Below are 13266 nucleotides of genomic sequence, written 5' to 3' on the forward strand. Positions count from 1 at the left end.
GGCCTTCCACCATCAGCTCGGCAAGACCTTCCCTGGGTCACACTGGCCGGACTCTGCTCTTTGCCACCTTCAAATTCATATTCTACTTCTCTCACATTTTAGCCACACGAGTTAAGAAACGGGATAAGATCCGGTACTCTGCCTTTCAGATTACCTTCATCTTGGGTCGTAACCAATTTCTTTTTTTTTTTTTTTTAATATTTATTTATTTTTGAGAGAGAGAGAGTGTGTGTGTGTGTGTGTGTGTAGGGCAGAGAGAGAGGGGACAGAGGATCAGAAGCAGGCTTCGCAATGACAGCAGAGAGCCCGACATGGGGCTCGAACTCGGGGCCATGAGATCGAACCATGAGATCATAACCTGAGCCGAAGTGGGATGCTTAACTGACTGAGCCACCCAGGTGCCCCAGGTTGTAGTCAATTTCTAACATGTTTGTTATACAGTTCAATGGTTTTATTTCTCCCTCTTTCTCTCTCTAGATAGGTAGATATCTATGGGGGGGGGGGAGAAGGGAGATATGTATATATCTCCCTTGTCTCTCTTGGAGATTTATATTAATTGTTTTGGGGGAGCCCACACTTAAACTGACTGAGGAGGTTGGAGTTCTAGTGTCTTACAAGGAACTTCGTCTAGAAACAGCAGTCTGGTAGGATCTAGAAGGAAAGAGGAAGTCCTGGTGGCCCCGTGGCAGTTTTCTGACATCCCTAGAGCCCACCAGTGGGCAGGCTGAGGTCGGCAGCTGCTTCCACACACGGAAAACGGTTCTTCGTGTGGCAAGGCCCGAGGGCCAAGGCCAGACAGGCACAGCCAAGTAGGATGCCACATTTATCTTGTATGATACACATGACTGCTTCACGTCTCACTGGCCAAGGCGATGCGGTGGGTCGTAGATTCCAGGGGTTTTCACCACGGCGAATTGCATGAGTTGACATCTTGAGCAAAAGTGTAGTAACACCTGCATGAACCCCACACACGAGGCTCGTTGTCTAGGGGTCCACACTGCTAAGAACAGTACTTGGGCTGTCTTCGAAATTAGAACCAGTCTGCTGTCCTGTAGTCACCCCTGGGACCGTGGGGAACACCCCAGGGCCAGGTCCAAATGGAAGCCCACCAAGCAGGACTCTGTTACCAGGGATTATGTTAACACATTACTCTTCTCCGTTAACACATCATGATGGATTCGTTTGCGAGATAATCAACTCTCCAGAGCAGGCCACCTAAGTAAACAGAACACAGGAAACGAAACGTGTTCTGAACGGAGAGCGCACGAATCTGAAATAATCACAAGTTTGGCTCCTATTTGTGAGGGCAGGTCCCCAAAGGGGATGATAGGGCAAGGAGAGAGTGAGGAGGATCTTAAGAAGAACAGTGTAAGATGAAGTTACTGGGACCCGGACAGTGTTATGGAATGGAGTGTGGAGGAGGAAGAGGGGGAGGAGGGAAGGAAGTCACATTTCTTAAGCAGCAAATGCAAACTAATGCTTCATTCATTCCATTAAGTCTTCACATCGCCTCTACGAGGCTGGTATTAGGAGCTCCATCTTGAAGATGATGGGGTAACTCAGAGAAATAGGTGAGATCAGAGGGGTTAGGTCAACTACCCAGGGTCACAGAGGAGGTAGGTGGTCCCCCCCAAAACTGACCCAGCTCTGTCCAAGCAGTTCAATTGGTTCTCCAATTTTACCCGGGACCAGAATCAGTCTCCGGAGCTCGGAAACCACACCAGAGAGCCTGATCTCTGGGACCCAGGAATCTACACTTCTACAACTAGCCCGCGTGCTTCTGACGCAGCTGGTCCACAGAACCCAGTTTAGGAAGTACCACAGACTGTTAATAGAGGGCTCACTTCAGCAAGGAAAGCCCGAGTTGCCCCAGGTATGCTCAGTGTCTCCTTCTCTACAGAACCCTCGGTGCTCTTAACCCACTGCTAGGGAGCGGAGCTGCACTTAAATTGTTCCCCCCAGGCACCTGTTTTGGAGGGGTATAATTTACATTGGATTGGAAGTTCTGTTCAAGGCTAAAATGCGAAGACAATTTGGACAAGTACACTGGACGGATTTAGGCAGAGACAAGTAAGTGGCCAACTGATTCGCAGTCCCTGAAGTCCTGACAAATAGAGGTGCTGCTTACATTCGCAATTTAAAGGTGTCTTTAGTCCAATTTTCCTAGCATCTTACTGAATTAGTGGTTCTATGCATATGGCGAAGAGTGCCACCTAGCAGAAACTCATGGCTGTTGATGTTCATTTCCTGAGACCCTTGGCTGGGTCTTCAAAGCGAGGTGTAGGAAGAAAATATAAAAATAGATACAGTCATCTTTTCCAAAGTGTGTTTGGGGCTATTTTATCATATACCCATTGTATTAATACAGAAATATGTAGGGGTGTGTGTTCACTGTTGTCCATCGATGAGAAGACAGTATAAAAAATGTGGAAGACCGTAGATGATCGAATCTTGGTTTGGACCATTGATTTCCATTGCTTTGGCTTGGTGTCTCAAGATGGAGCCGCTCGTGCCTTTTCCTTTGCCAGTGCAGGCGAAGATGAAAAACCCGAGTTAACTGGGTGAGCAGCCCTCTTTTCCCCGTGACGCATTTCCGTTTTTCATGGAACATGGCCCCCAACGTTACGCTGTGGTTTAAGCAAAGATGGAATCCCTCTTAGTATGTCTCCCGCTCTCTCACTCTCAACCTCTCTCGCTGAGTGCCCCCACTCATATTTCTGAATCATCTAACCACTAACCGTTCTCTTTTGCCACTGCTCCTACCCCACCAGCCCATAAATGGCATCTTTGAAGCCTGCTGAGATTTCATAGTTTGAGGGTTTGTCGTCTTTTTCATCCTACTGAACTGTGAGTTCGTGAAAACTGTCACTGGGTGGGCATGACACTGGGGTCATATATGGGGTATATGGGGTGTATATATATATACACACACATATATATATCCATTCATATATAATGTGTGCCTTTATGTGTATATGCATATATATGCATGGGTGTGTATATTTGTGTTTATGTGTATGTATGTGTGTGTTTTAGAATTGCTAAGTCTAACTTGTACATAGGTTAGTTGTAAAACGAAGTGATATAATCCGTGAAAAGTACTCAGCATGGGGTCTGATATCTACCAAGTGCTCCATAAATATTAGCTGATATTATTTTTTTTATTTTATTATGTTAGATATATGACCAATTTTATATGCTTGAAAGACTAACTCTATGTTCCTCATATGGTGAATATTTTTAATCCTTTGCACACACAGTATCTGAGAATTTTCTTGCACTAACCATTTCTGCTGTGCAATAAGGTTTATGCTCAACATTTCATGTACTCTATTCATATAGCATTTAAAAATTTTTTTCACGTAAGGAACAACATTCAGTTTGTTAGCTCTTCCATTCATTACCTATTCTCAATCACTGTTTGGTCTACTCTTGTTTTCCTTGGCTATGAATCCATCAAACTTTCCAGAAATGCCTCAGACACCCAGAGCTCATTTCTGTAGGCTTTTTAAAACATGTAATTTCTCATTTTCCATAATATTCTTTCTAACCATGAGAATGCTGACCACTTCCTGCTTGAAATTTATTTGAGGAAAGTCCCTTTTTGTTGACCCAAGTTCCGATATTTCCCCAGTTCTGCTTTTTCCCATGATCCTGCAAGAAGAAAAAAAAGAAAACCCAAAAGCATGGGGTGGTGCCACATGTTGGTTTGCATGAAGCCCTGTGATGGTTCTTCACTGTTAAGAATCAGAATCGAGTTCTGATATTTGCCCAGACTCTGGGTATAACTGGTCTTCTCCATTGTCGTGCGGGACTCGACATTTTTCCTGATAGAATCTGTTTTCGTGAAACTTCACATTCACAAGGCCTTCTTGAGAGAGACCACATCCAGGCTTAAATCCGAAAGTCTAAATAAAGTGCTTTCTTCCGAGAACGTGACGTGCAGGGTTTAATCTCTCCCGAAGAGGCGCTGGTCGCCCAAGTTGAACGACACGCAACCTTGGTGAAGCTCCCTTGGAGGTGTAGAATTCCACTCAGGAAGTCCACAGGTTACAGAATTGCTGGGGCCTGGGGGACCAGGCCACTCGCATCTCTCTGCAGCTGAGCAACACGCCCTGCTGCCAGGTGGGGTTAAGATCCAGCATTTGTCAAATTTGTCGAATTTGTCAAGTCCATCGCTTGGACTTGTATTGCGACGCTCCAATTCCCCGACTCAGGTGGGTTGGCCCACGCAGGCGCAGGTGGAAAAACAGAAGTGCGAGCCTTTGGTCCAGAGTGAGGGCTCCCTGCCACCCAGAGCTTACGGGAGGGCAGCAGAAGCAAAGACAGGGTCTCAGCAGCGTCCCACGAGACCAAGAGCTGGGAGACTGGAGCAAACACGAGCTGTGACCATTCCCCCGCTGTGGCCAACCTGACCAATCGCTCTGTCTGCCGTGACGAGCAGAGGGAGGGGTCAAGGACAAGCAGGACGAGTTCCCACCCTTCACGGTGATTTTGATTTGCACTTCCCTGATGATTAGTGCTGTTGAACACCTTTCCATATATATGTTGGCTGTTTCTAGAGCTTCTTTGGAAAAAATACCAGTTCAGTACCTGTGCCCATTTTTAAATTGTTTTTTTGGTTTGCTTGTTTTGTTGCATTGGGTTTTGTTGTTGTTGTTTTGCTGTTGAGCTATAGGAGTTCCGGTGTGTTTTAAATATTAACCCCTGATCAGATATACAGCTTGCAAATGTTTTCTCCCCTTCTGTAGGGACTGCCTTTTCGCTTCGTTGCTCCCTTCGCCACGCAGCAGCTTTTTAGTTTGATGGACCCCTGCTGGTTCACATTTGACTTTGTTGCCTGTAACTCTGGTATCATCACTAAAAAAAAAAAAAAAAAAAATCATTGCCAAGACCAGTGTCAAGGAGCTTTCCCCCTATGTTTTCTTTAAGGAGCTTTAGGGTCTCGGTTCCTCCATTTAAGTCTTTAATCCATGCAGGCCCATAGGTGGGAGATGACTCTGGCCCATGAATAACAATGGTTGCAAGGGCCCGAGATTCTCAGGCTGCGGATACCAGGATATCTCCGCAGGGAGGACGTGTTTATTGTGAGATGGTCCCAGAGATTTAGGCCTCCCCTCCCCCACCCGCCCTAGTAGGTTCTTCATCTTGGTTGCACCTTGAAATTAACTAGGGAGCCTTAAAAATCCCCGTGCCTGGGCCTCACTTATGCAGACTGTGACTCAATGGGCCCGGGGTTCAGCCGGGGCTTTGGAGGTTTGAAAGCACACAGGTGATTCCACTGCTCGGGCCAAGTCGAGAACCACCACTTTCGAGTAACTGCTCAATTGCAATTGGTTCTTAGACTCCAGCATGCATCAGAGTCACCTGGGGGACTGCTGAGACCTCAGATTGCTCAGTCCCCCACCAGTTTCTGATCCAGTAGGTCTGGACCTAGAGCCCAGGAATTTGCATCTCGAACAAGCTGGGCCCACGGGATGCTGTTGCTGCTGGGCCGGGAACCGCGCTTTGAGAACGCGGGCTCTGCTAAGTGATTCCCAAACGTCGTTGGCTTCGGTGGCCCTGCCCTGGAGCCCCTGGGTCAGTATATTTGAGTCCCGACAGCTGCATGTTAAATAGGAGCCAGGTGGTCCCCAAACAAGTGATCTAAAGACAAATCTGTGCAAAACCACGCTCTGGACAGAGAGATGACACTCCTTTTCCTTTGCTCCCATCCAAGCCGACCTTCAGCTCTGTGCTCGTTGCCCTGCGGACACGTGTGGGGTAAGTTATTTGGATTTTGTCTTCTAAAGGCCCAATGTCTTAGGGGCGTTTGTGGAGGTAAAGCTACAGAAGGACACCTGGGCCTCCCGGAAGGGCGAGGGGAGAAGGCTGCTTCTCACCTGGTTTGAAGAGGGAAGGGAGGGAAGGGGGTAGGAGGGCCGGGGAGGCCCATGGATTCTGAAAGTGTGAGTTAAGTTTTGGGAGAGTCAGTGGGACGAAAGCTCAGAGACGAAAAGAAAACAGCGCTAGAGGGGCGCCCGGATGGCTTAGCTCGTTGGGCGTCTGACCCGTGATTTCGGCTCGGGTCATGATCCCAGAGTTTGTGAGTTCTAGCCCCACGTCGGGCTCTGTGCTGACGGCACGGAACCTGCTTGGGATTCTCTCTCTCTCTCTTTCTCTCTCTGCCCCTCCCCTGCTCACGCTCTCTCTCAAAATAAATAAATAAACGTACAAAGAAAAAGAGTCCTAGAAAATCAAGTTCTCTTTCTGCATGCTGCGGAGGGGAGGCAGAGATTCCCTCCAGACACATGAGCCATACGTTCAACTGCTTGAACATTTGCCAGCTGGCTACATTTCCTACATAACCTGGTTTTGTTTTCTCAAAATCTCACTTAGTAAGTGGATTTAGAATGGATATTGGGACGTGTTAGCTTTGTCGCCGATCGTTCGTGATTTATGAAATCAAGCCTTCTCTAGGTCATTGCTTAGTCGACATTCTCTACCGCTTTCCAAATGGGGGAGCAAAAGCTTGTTTCACGGTGTTTGCTTTTCTTCACTCACAAACCCTTTTGAGACCCATAGGCCACATGACGAATAAAAATTCTTTTTACTTAGAAATTTGCATTGCTGTCCCTGAAACTGCCCGCGGAACTAGGAATAAAGCTTTTTTTTATACGTGTGCAGATTTTTACTGACTTCATTTTTAAGTTTATTTATTTTGAGAGAGTGAGAGAGAGTAAACACGAACAGGGGAGAGGCAGAGAGAGAGAGAGAGAGAGAGAGAGAGAGAATCCCCAGTAGGCTCCACCTTTCCAGTGCAGAGCCCAACGCGGGGTAGATCTCACGACCTTGAGATCATGACCTGAGCCAAAACCAAGAGTCGGACGTTTAACCGACTGAACCTCCCAAATGCCCCCCGAATTTTATTAACTTTTACAGATAGTTAACATTACATACTCCTTTGTATATTATCCTACCAAAATGACTCCCCTGGCCCGGGGCAGGAAGGCCAAAATATTGGGCTTGGAGCGCCACCTGGTGGCAGGATGGTTCTGAACTCCTTTGCCCTGGGCTGGATCTTCCAGAGGTAATTTCTGCCCCCTTGAAGGTGTTTCTGCAGGTGTAGGTGCAGAAAGGATGATTTTCTCCAACTCTAGAAACACCACCGCGAAAGGGATGGAGTTCGGAAAAAGCAAATTAGAAGACAAGGGACAAGAAAACCTATTGGGGGAGGGAGAAGGGAAAGGGAAGAGGTACTTGGCATTGTGAGGAATCAAATCAAGACTTTCTGGAGTCTTCCTCTCCACTGGAGCCCTGGGCCTCCACCCTACACAGACCCTTCTCCTGCTTTCAGAGTGCCCTCGTATTTGAATTAAATGCCTGTTCCTCAAACCTTCCTGCACGTTTTCAGGCTGTGGTATATCGACCCCTTCCCCTCGGCAGACGTCACCACCCCCGGTACTCAACCTCACCTCCTACATCACAGAGAAACTGGGGGCCCCCTGACGTGCACTGTCTCCACCATCTCACAAAAACGAGATTCCTCCCCCACAGAGCCTGTCCACCGAGATGCCTCGGTGGGATCTCGGGATTCCCTAGGGCTGTTCGTTGTGGCATTGTTTGTGATTAAAAAAAAAAAAAATTAGGACAAACCCAAATGTCAGTCAATAGGGGGGGTTCATTAAGTAAAATGTTACATCCGCACAACGTGTACAGCTTCGCCACTAAAAATAATAATAATAAGGGGGACCTGGGGGGGCTCAGGAGGTTAAGCGTCCGACCCTTGATTTCGCCTCAGGTCGTGATCTCACGGTTCCCGAGTTCGAGCCCTGAGGCAGGTTCTGCGATGACAACGTGGAACCTGCTTGGGATTCTCTCTCTCTCCCTCTCCCTCTCAAAAAGAAACATTTAGAAAAAAAATTCAAGGGGCGCCTGGGTGGCTCAGTCAGTTAAGCGTCCAACTTCGGCTCAGGTCACGATCTCGCGGTCCGTGAGTTCGAGCCCCGCGTCGGGCTCTGTGCTGACAGCTCAGAGCCTGGAGCCTGCTTTGGATTCTGTGTCTCCCTCTCTCTCTGACCCTCCCCCGTTCATGCTCTGTCTCTGTCTCAAAAATAAATAAACATTAAAAAATATTTTTTTTTAAAAAATTCAAAACGGGGCTATAGCTGGAAAAATTGGTACAGAGCAGTACTCCTCATATCCCGTTTTTGCAAAAGAATTGTCCGTAATTCTATGTCCGTATCTACCGAGGAAAGACCTCGAGGGTCATGAACCACAGTGTTAATAATGATTTTCTTTAAGGAGTGCAATTTGGAGGACTTTTATCTTCTGTGTTCTACATTCCCGAATTTGAATGTTTAGAACTACGTAGGAATCCTCTAATCGGGAAAGATTTAGATACAAGAAAACTTCCCTTAATGTTACCGCTATAATCCTCTGGGTCTCCCTTCCATTTTTACCCACATTTACCAACTGATACGTGCCCAGGGCTGAGCTGGATGAATAAAACAGCCCTCGGACTCAAAGGGGACGCTGTCGGTTTAGGTGGGCAAGGTGGGAGAACTTTTGCGAGCCTGCTTCGTCCTCTAAGAATGGGTACTGTGATCGCCACCGCAGGTGGACGTGGGCTGCAAATGGGTAGAGTCCCGGATGGGTGCCCGGGATGCCAGGAGAGGAGGGGCCTGGGGACTGAGGACGCGGGGTCGAGGCCCGCGCGAGCAGGGGGCCGGTGGAGCCGGGCAGGGCACCGGGAGCTCCCGACTGAAAGGCCCCGGCAGATCACTGGGTGCTCCCGTGACTTTCAAAAGTGGGGTGAAGGGCGGGCAGGTGGAGAAGGCCTCAGGGTCGGGACTAACTTGGGGCCTCCCTCTGGGGAGTGGGAGCGAGGTCCAGGAGTGCTGAGAGGGAAAGTAGGGAAGAGGCAGGATCTGGATCGCAAAGGAGAGGGTCTACCGGCTGCCGGGCCCAGGCTTCCTAAGGTGGTTGGGGCTGAGATGACTCATTCTGGAAGGTTCCGCGGTGTGCGGGCCCGGCTAGCCGCTGAGCGGGACCGGTGACCGCGCGATCCCCTCCCCCGTAGCATGAGATCCCTCATAACCTGGCTTTGGATTCTTCCACTCAAAACGACTTGGTCGAACGTCACGGGTAATCTTCTGTTTGCCAAATGAGGCGACTTTTTCTAGACCCCGCGATCTTTTCTGCTGCTGAGATATCTGAGAGCGGTCAAAAGCACGATGCTGCAGCCAGAGTCACCTGACTTTTTTAACCACTGTGGGCTTTAGTTCCACATCTATGACGTGAGAACAGCCAGTCCCCCGCCCCCCCCCCCCAGGGGGTTCCTGGCAGAGGTGAGTCGGGAAACGACAGAGGGCAGCTCTCCCCCGGGCTCAGCCACGGATCCCGAACCCTTCCTTTCTTCTCCGACTCTCCTCGCTTCTCTCTCCATCCCCTCCTCCCTTTATTCCAGAAACATCTATGGAGCTGCCACTATCCCACAGCCACTGGGTCGGGTGCATGGGGACGCAGTGATAAAGTCCCTGCCCTCGGGGGCTCCCAGTCCCGAGCGGGCACACACGAATCAATGCACAAATGCAAAGAGTTTGATGAAAGGAGGGCAGAGGTGGCTCGGCCCTTCGGGAGTGCCGAGCACGGGCCGCCGGCTCTGTGGGAGGCGGTCTAGACCAGGCCGGCCCACAGGTGAAGTCCAAGCTGAGTCCCGGAGGAGTCTCAGAAGGGAGCCAGGTTTGGGCGGAGGAGTGACATGGGGACAGAGTGGGACTGGGGAGGGGAGGTGGAAGAGTGGGTCAGAGGCTGGGGCCTTGCCCTTGGGGAGCCGGAAGGGACAGAGCTGGTGGCAACAGTCTTGTTTTTCCACCCAGCCCTCTGTTTTGGATCTGTAGACCTGCCCTTCTCCTCCTTCCCCCTCTTCTTCCCTGCCCCTCCTCCTCCTCCCCCTCCCCCTCCTCCTCCCCCCTCCCCCTCCTCCTCCACCTGGCTCTGCTGTACACATTGTATGGATGTAACATTTGACTTAACAAATCTCCTATTGATTGACATTTGGCTTTGTCCTAATTTTTAACCTAAATTACAAGTAGTGTCACAACAAACACCTTTGGAGGGGAAACAACACCTCATGAATGTCCACACCTTGTGCCTTGTGCTTCTCTTTGGAAAAAGGTTTGTTTTGTCTCTCTCCTTCTATCGTTTTAAGCAGGAACGTTCACCTTTTATTTTATATATATTTAAAAATTTTTTTAACGTTTATGTATTTTTGAGAGAGAGACCGAGTGTGAGCAGAGGAAGGGCAGAGAGAGAGGGAGACACAGAATCCGAAACAGGCTCCAGGTTCACACTGCCCCCCCCCACCCAGTGCCCTGGCCCCACAACCCGACCTTGACACCCCCCCCCCCCCCCGCATCGGTGTGTCCGCCAGCCTCACTCTCTTCTCGGAAGCAGTTCCCTCCACACCACTGTGGGGTTTGGGGCAAACCCGGGCAGCTGCGTCAGGCCGCCTTTGCCCCAGAACTCCGCACCGCTCTCGGCTACAGCGTGGTGAGGAAAATTCCAGACACAGCCTCTTCCTACGACTCCAGATGGTCTGTGAGGAGGAGGCTGCCCCTACTCCCGATTGCAAAATCTTACCTGTGGCTTCGGAGCCTCTCCTGAGCTTACCACAGGCCAAGCCTTGTCTGAGACCCAACTGGCCTCCCTCTCTGTCGTGCTGTTCCCTGACCATCCCGTCCTCTTCAGGCTGGGTGAGTGACGCCTGGTCGCCGAAGAGAGAAACCGGATGATGAGGACATGTGAACAGAAGGGGTGTGGAGGAGGGACGCGGAGTTGGTGGGAGCCAGAAAACTCCCCCTCCTGCTCTTGTCAAAACGGTAATGGGAGGCTTGATCCCGTTTGGCTTTTCGCTGTGGGCCTTCGTGAAGGGACGAGTCAAAAGCGTGCACAGCGGAAGCCTAGTGCTGAGTTCTGATGTTCCTCTCTACTGTCACTGCTCTCTTGACCTTTGCCTTCAGTTCCCACGTCCCTGCAAGAAGGTGACCTTGCAGCTCTAAAGTGCTATGGCTTCTTGTGCCGTCTTGGCCCGTTACTTGAGACACTGACTTCAGGAAACACAGGAATGGGTTGCCGCTGATGGAAAGACAGGTTTTCAGATCATTGGTTTATAACCTGGGACTGTCTCAAGAAGGGAGTCTGCAGGGGACTGCTGAGACCTTGCCTTGCCCCTGCTTGTGCAGTCAGACATTCTGTTGAAAGGGGATAGCCCTATTCATCAGGCTGAAACCAGCTTCCATTTGGTTTAGCTGAGCCACCATGTACAGTTGCACAGGTTGTTCACTGCTCAAGACTAGTTGGCCATATGGGCAGATGAGGCGGTAATCCAGCCCTCCCTCTTCTTACCTAGCTCTGTGCCCTGATCTGGGGCTCTGATAAGCCACAGGGAGAGTGCCTTTAGCTAAATTTTTCATCCAGAGGGCTGCCATTTTCTTTTTTTTTTTAAGCTCATTTATTTCTTGGAGAGACAGAGGGAGCAGGGGAGGGGAAGAGAAAGAGAGAGAGAGAGAGAGAGAGAGAGAGAGAGAGAATCTCAAGCAGGCTCTGTGCTTGGGCCCAAACCCATGAACTGTGAGATCATGACCTGAGCCAAAATCAAGAGTCAGACACTTAACCGACTGAGCCACCCAGGCGCCTCCAGATATTGTATAGACTACACTTTAAGCTTTTGTTTGAAATGAGAAATAATAGTACAAATGGAGGACGGTGGTTGGGAATGAGCATAACTGGGCAGGTGTAATTACGAGTGCGAATACCGTGTGCTCTGGAAGGGTGGGCCAAGGGAGTAGGGAGTCGGGAGTCAGGGAGGAAGGAGGAGTCAGGAAAAAGCTATGGAACTGTTGGGAACAGGTGTGGGAGGACCATGAGATGGGCAGTGGCTGCTACCTGCGACGCAGTCCTGTGGCCCTTCCTGCCTGTGTCTGCGCCGACCGGGAAGGGCCGCCTGCTTGGGGCCGCCACGGGAAGCTTCACCGGGACTCCCAGACGCGGCCACGGCACCCATGCGCTCAGGGTCTCCGCGCCTCGATGCCCAACCAGGATGGGCTCACATCAGATCCGGCCTTTGTGTAGAGGAATCCTCTTGTGCATTTCTTCATCCGAATCCCTTGCTGAAGACGTGTTCCTTTTACGTGACTCCTTCCACGGTAGGCTTTTCTAGATCTCGTGTTGATTTTCTTTGGTTGGTTGGTTGGTTTTTGCCAAACAACGGATGCCTGGTACCTGGTGCTGTCCTAGGTCTTGAGCCTTCTGTAGGGTTCCACGGTGTTTCTGTATGTGGCACTTTGCTGTGGCCTTGACATGGCAGAGCCATCCGCTGCCCTGAGAACGCTCTGGTGCTCGCTGACAACAGCGGAGAAGGTCACGGCCAGCAGCCCGACACTGGTTCTCCTGGCCTACTGTGGACAACAGCCCAGAGGTGAGCGAGGTCCACGACGAGGGAGTCCTGATCACACTCTCTCTACTCGGTGAGTGTTTACTCTGGGCCGGGTACCGTTCTCAGGGCTCCACAAGCGTGACTGAATCTTCAAAGCCACCGTATGAGGAAGTTGCTGTTACTTTTATCCCCGTTTGAGAGATGGGAAAACCGAGGCTCAGAGACGCTCATCTGGGGTGTGTACGTTGCCTGACTGGAGTGCTTAATGGCAGATCGTCTCCATTTTGAAATAAAGACCTGTGTCAGCATGTGCGGCAAGGGGAAGGCCAAGACTTTGTACCCTCACGGGGCAGGGCAGGGAGAGCAGGCCTGGCCGCCGAGGGCCAGTTTGGGGGCTCGGGCGGAGGGCCGGAGCCTCTGGCCACTTTCCACGTGGGACTAAACTTCTGGTTCGCGGTGACCGTCCTGCCCTGGTGTCGATTTCGTTTTCATCTTTCATGGTTACTGGTTGTGCGGATAAACCTGTAAGGACTAGACCCACCCAGGCGCCCCGCTTTCCGAGATCCCAGTTGGTCTGTCATTCACTGACATTTCGTGGCCCGGAAGCCAGGGCATGTGTGTGTCTGGCTTTTCTAGAAAGGCAGACCTGCTCTTCAGCCTGAAGTTCAGCCCACTACGAGTAGTCATGTGCCCTTACTTTTTAAAACTTGATTTCTGAGCAAATGGTTCCTGATCTCTGGGCTCACTATCATGAAGGCTTCTGGGAAGGCCTTGAACCGCCAGATGGAGAGGTTAGACAAGGAAGGGACAGCAAAGAGGGGACAGAATAATAGTGTGTGTGTGTGTGT

The sequence above is a fragment of the Panthera tigris genome, chromosome X (assembly GCF_018350195.1).
Source record: "Panthera tigris isolate Pti1 chromosome X, P.tigris_Pti1_mat1.1, whole genome shotgun sequence".
Taxonomy (NCBI): domain Eukaryota; kingdom Metazoa; phylum Chordata; class Mammalia; order Carnivora; family Felidae; genus Panthera; species Panthera tigris.